At 42.5% G+C, this 6,000-nt stretch overlaps 1 protein-coding gene across 1 annotated transcript in view; it reads right to left on the bottom strand.

Annotated features, from left to right (window-relative positions):
- The window catches only part of GARRE1 (granule associated Rac and RHOG effector 1), a 73,976-nt gene extending 71,669 nt beyond the window's left edge, over nucleotides 1-2,307 (bottom strand). The window contains exon 1 of the mRNA XM_087729436.1: nucleotides 2,150-2,307. The gene's annotated coding sequence lies outside the window, so the exon portion shown is untranslated. The remainder of the gene's footprint in view (nucleotides 1-2,149) is intronic.
- Nucleotides 2,308-6,000: the final 3,693 nt, after the last annotated feature.

The following is a 6,000-nucleotide window of genomic DNA, read 5'->3' on the forward strand; positions in this document are numbered from 1 at the left end:
AAAATGAAGCACAAATTGACATAATATTTAAAAAAATCATGGAATTTGGAAAAAAATATGTTTAAAGTAGAAACCACACAGGGAATCTAATAGAAATACTGCTAGAAGAGCAGTTCAGGTAGCCCTTGACTTATGACCACAATTGAGCCCAAAATTTCTGTTGTTAAGTGAAGCTCCATTTTCTTATTGTTAAGTGAACCACTGCAGTTTGGTAAGTTAGTAACACTCTTGTTAAGTGTGCTTGTCAGAAGGTCACCCTGGGAGACTGCAACCATCAAAAATATGTCTCTGAATTTTGATCATGTGACCATGGGGATGCTGGAATGGTCGTAAGTGTGAAAAACGATCATGTCACTTTTTCCAGTGATATTGTAATTTTGAACCATCACTAGATGAACTGTTGTAAGTCTACTTGTACCGCTGAGCATTTTATTCACACAGGACATTTTATCTTATCATTCCTAAAGTACGTGAAGATACCAAATATTGTATAAAACTCCTTTTCTCAGTTCTCCTTACAACACTGAGATAAGCTGCATACAAAGGCAGACCAGCTTCATAGTATGTACTAACTCATGCCTTTTCCTTATAAACTGCACTTTTCCTGCCGCATAAATACCATCTGAAAGTTACAAGTAGAATAATTCTGAATTCAAACGAACACATTTAAAGGATATAAGATTCAACAATAACATATGTAAAAATGGCAAGTTTTAACTTTCCACAGCTCTTTTAAGAGAAACATTCTTAACTAAATATACTTCAAATAAGCCTGTTGAAACAACTGAACTCTAAATTAAAGATGTTCCTGCATAATCTTTTGCATAATGGTAAATTTTTGCCTTTTCTTTTTCTTTGAACCAACTCCTGTGAACCTATGAAATCAGCTGAACTGAGATAATTCATGGATTGGATGATAAGGACACTATAGTCCATGCAATATATAGCACGATAAATGTGTTACTATACTCTTGAAAGGATCACAACTCTAAAAATTTTGCTGCAGCAGGCTAATCTATGTACAAATAGCCCAAATATATATAAGAACTATTCCAAACAATTTTATTGATGTCTTTTTTATTTATAGCATTTAAAATTATGAGATAAAGCTACCCCACTAGCTCAACATGCTTTCATATTCAACACTTTTGTTTATTGGGCCTTCATGTGTATTTTAATACTGTTACTGCATTAAAGCAAGACATTATACCAAAAGCAGTTTAATATTACGGTGTGCACAATTAGAAACTCTATATAGGGGTAACCTTGCAACTTAATGGCAAATTTGTCACACCCAAGAAATAAACTAAAAATAACAATTTTACGATAGAGGGGATCATGCTTTGCTTATTGGAAGTCTTTCCTGAAAATTCAATCCTATTGAGAAGGTTCAAAAACAAAAAAGATGAAGCTCCCTCCTTATGTTCTCTTTTCAGATGCTGGCTTATTCTTTCTGGGTGTTGTTGTTTTTTTTTTTTTTACTATTTGATGAAATATCTAAGCTTTGGAAATGACCCATTATTGCATTCCTGCTTCTCAAAGGATGCTGGCGATGAACTTTCCAAGGCAGGGCCAGATCCACCCCCCCAAAAAACCGAGGCTCTTTCGGCTTCTTCCCCAGGTTCAAAACCAACGGAATCCAGTCCTCCGTTTGACGCGATCCCCGCTCCCAAAGGGGGCCGTTCCCTACTCAAAGCAGCCCAGCTTCAAAGGGCCCCAGGCCGCCTTTCAGCCCCGGGAGACCTCCCAGCCGAGGCGGCGGCTGCTGCTATTGCTGCGAAGGCAACCGGCCCAGGCCCTCCGCGGGGACGCAGGGCGGCCCACCCCAGCCGGGGCCACCGGGCTGCCACTCGCCTCCGGCCCTGTCCTCCCGGGGCAGCCGGGGATTCCGGGCGCGGCGGCCGAGGATCCCGAGGCGCGAGGGGCGATCCGTGGCCCCGCCGGCGCAGGCGCACTGGCCGCCCTCAGCCTTCGCCCTCCGGGCAGGGGCCTCCCTTCTCCCCCTCCCCTCCGCGGACCCCCGCCTCGGCCCTCCCGTGCGCGGGGCTGGGCGGCGGCCCGTCAGGCGCGGGGGCAGCGGCGCCCCTTCCCAGCGCGGACGGGCCCTCCTGAGGGAGCCCAGGCCCCGTGGCGCGCGGCCCTGGCTCACCTGCCACCGCGCTGACGGCCGGCGGCGCTCTGCCCGTCAGGCGGGCTCGGGCGGGGGGTCTGGCTGCGCTCCGGAGCGGCGGGCGAGCGGTTGGGCGGCGGCGGCGGCCCGGAAACGGAGGAGCGGCGGCGACGGCAGCGGTGGCTCTCAGCCGGACGCCGAGGGGAGGGGTCTGCGTGGGGCGGGGCTTCCGCTGGATTGACAGGCGAGGGGCGGGGCGGCCGGAAACGGTGGGGTGCCTGGAGCGGCTTTTTTCCTGCTGGTCTCGGGACGCTGGAGGAGGCAGGCCGGCAGGCTCGTCCCCCGGGAAGAGGAGCGCGTGGCTTGGGTCGGGATTGAGGGGAATGGATTCCACGCCCGCGTCTCTCTTTTGAAGAGGACGGTTATCACTCTCAACTCTTGTGCTCTTCTTCATTAGGTATAGCAGGGGCGTCCAAACTTGGGAACTTGAAGACTTGTGGACTTCAATTCCCAGAATTCCCCAGCCAGCCACGGTTGGACTATACCGGCTGGGTAATTCTGGGAGTTGAAGTCCACAAGTCTTCAAGTTCCCACGGTTGGACACCCCTGATGTATATTAATAGTATAGCCTTTATTGTAATTGCACAAACTAAATAGAACGAAATTAGTTTTAGCCTCACTGGTGCAATCCATGACAACAAATGCAAACAACATAAATAATAAAAAGAATAATCCCAATACAAGTAATTAGGGGAAAAGAAAATGAAAGAAAAAGAAAAGAGCCAAGGTGGCGCAGTGGTTAAATGCAGCACTGCAGGCTACTGCTAGATCAGCAGGTCAGCGGTTCAAATCTCACCGGCTCAGGGTTGACTCAGCCTTCCATCCTTCCGAGGTGGGTAAAATGAGGACCCAGATTGTTGGGGGCAATATGCTGACTCTCTGTAAACCGCTTAGAGAGGCCTGAAAGGCCTATGAAGCGGTATATAAGTCTACTGCTATAAAAACTAGTCATATGTTTGAGAGGAGGAGTGATTGTGGTTGTGGTTATCCAGCGCTGAGAGACTCCTAATTTACTAAGAGTCCACCCCAAATGTTGAAATTATTTGGGTGTCTTTTCTGCTCATTTACTTTCCAAGATGGTAATTGATAAAAAAATAAACTATTTAAAAACCAGAACCCTGGTTTTTCTTGCCTAATTGTAATTTTTTCACCACTGAATTTCAATTTCTTAGATAGGGCCCGTCAAGATCCTTCTGACTCTTAAGCCTATCTTTTGGAGTATTGGCTATTCCTGCCAGCTTGGTGTCATCTGGAAATTTGATGAGTTCCCCATCCCCTCATCCAAATCATTGATGAAGATGTTGAAGAATACTGTGTCTAAGATAGAGCCTTGGGGTACCCCTCTGCATACTTCCCTCCATGTCATTCCAAAGCTTCATGCATCCTTTTTTTAACAACTATCAGATAAAAAATTTACAGTTAAAGATCTTCCAATTGGCAGAATAAGGAAAAACTGCTTGGTGAATCTACTATTTTTCTGGATCAAAGAAAGTTAAAATTGTTTTAAAGGATTTTAAATAGTTAGCAAAAACCTTAACAAGGGTTTGATGTACAAAGAACAGTAATTTTGAAATATGTTTTTGGCAAAAAGTGCTTTTGAAAATATTAAATAGACCAGTGGACTGGATTTTCATAGGAATGTTGTTTAATGTTACAGAACACAAGCAATTGGTCTATTTTACAAAACAAAAGAGATAAAGATAATATGAAACAGAGTATGAATGCAACTTATTGTTGTTGCTAGTTGCAAAGTCGTATCTGACCCATCGCAACCCCATGGACAACGTTCCTCCAGACCTTCCTGTCCTCTACCATCCTCTAGAGTCCATTTAAACTCACGCCGACTGCTTCTACATGCTACCGAATGAATGCAACTACAGAGTATCAAATGAGACTCAAATAAATGTCAAATGAGTATTAAGGATACAAAGTTTAAAATGGGGGGAGGGGGGGCAGAAAGTTTCCCTTTTACTTTTTTCCCTGTAACTGCAAAAAAATATATCTAAGTTTGTGTCGTAAGGGAAAAAATTAGGAGCCAAGTATAAAGTGCTACAACATGCAAAGGAAAGAAGAGGGTTGGGTTTAACTTTACCTGATCTGAAAGTGTATTTTGCAACTTGTTTGGTTGCAATGAAAGAGTGGGTATTCCTGAGAAATAAAAGATGTCTAGTGTTAGTAGGATGTGATCTGAGATTTGGGTGATGTGCTATTTATAATACAACAGTCAAAATAATTAACATAAATCATTATGTTAAATGTGCCACATTGAGAAGGAATAGATACAAACCAGGCTGTGCCCAAAGCACCCTTATGAATTTCAGCACAAGAAGCATTTCAGACACAATAGGCAGAGAATTAACATATCATGAAATGCCAAAATAAAGAGAACACCGATGATAGAGGGACATTGTTGCCAATGGTTTCATTACTTAGTTATCAGAAAAAAATAGGCAAAACATTCATGGTATTTAACAATGTAAGAATTTGAAATGGAATTGTGTACAAATGATGTGTAATTGCTAAAATGTATAAGCTTTTATTGAAATTTAAAAAGAAAAAAGGTCAAAGGATGTAAGCTTAAATTGGCTACAATTTTGATTCTGATATACAAATAGAATATGTGATTGAAAGTATAGACATTTATGTTATAGTTTGAAAAAAAAAAAATTAGTGTATGGCATACAATGTCAGGGAAATCTACACATGCTAGACACAAATGCAGTCCTCCTGATAGCCGAAATTGCTGGTTCATTCTGTTCGGTGCTTATGCGCCTGTCCTTGGTACATGGTGGGGAGTGAACTAGCTTTACACCAGCTGATTACAATAGTAGTGCTGGCTTTTCTGGGCTCCTCTGCCAGTCTCGCCTCGCTTCGCCTTGTGTCACGATGCCTTTCGTCCGGCCAAGTCCATTGCCAGTTTCCGCTCTCCGCACACATGAACTCAGCTAGGTTTTCCCCACCAAAGTGGTATCCATTCGTCTATTCGCAATGTTGCATGCTTTCGAACTGCTGGGTGGGCAGGCGACAAATCGCTAAATTGACTTGATTGGAGAAAAAAACAGTATTTACATGCACTGGTGACTGGAAACCCATTGTAGACATTTTGCATAAAAAGGGGAAAACATGATTCATGGTTTTGATGATTAGACGGATTTAGAAAGAAGAGCATCATGATTTAACTTTAGATAGAGAGGCTAAAATATAGTTGTACTTACTGTATAACTGCTGTGAAGAATATTGGAAACTACTTTGTATCCTTCTTTTGTTTTTTCTTCTACTTGTTTTTCTTTTCTTGCAGTTTGTTTTCCCTTTATTTCTTTCTTCCTTTCCCTCCTTTTTTCCCTTACTTTGTTTATATTAGTTTGTTGTAGTTTTATATTTTTAAAAAGTTTAAATAAAAACTACATTTTAAAAATTCTGCCCAATGTAAGCAGACTGAGGTGTGATATAGGTGTGTACAGCAGTATTAAATGACTCTTAACAGCAGATTAATAATACATTGTTCTAACAAACAGCATTAAACCTGAAACTAAAAGGGTAACCAGCTTGTCTTAACTGCGAAATAACCTATGCTGCTTGTTATTTTGAACCACCAAAGGGCTAAACCTTGTGCAGGACATGGAATTAAACCTTTTATGAGTTTTATTTTTATTACCCATAAACTCTTTTAGGCAGACTAGTCTGAGGTGAAGACAGAGAAAAAGCCACTGATGAAAAATGCCTGTGTGCTACTGTGCATTGCCATCTGCTGTAGATGTCAAGTACAGCATTATAAACCAATTCAATTCTTGGACTGCTTCACACACATAATCCCAAATTAGGAGCCTGCC

The sequence above is a fragment of the Thamnophis sirtalis genome, unplaced genomic scaffold, assembly GCF_051295495.1.
Source record: "Thamnophis sirtalis isolate CommonGarterSnake01/CBP01778 unplaced genomic scaffold, rThaSir2_p1.2 scaffold_14, whole genome shotgun sequence".
Lineage (NCBI taxonomy): Eukaryota > Metazoa > Chordata > Lepidosauria > Squamata > Natricidae > Thamnophis > Thamnophis sirtalis.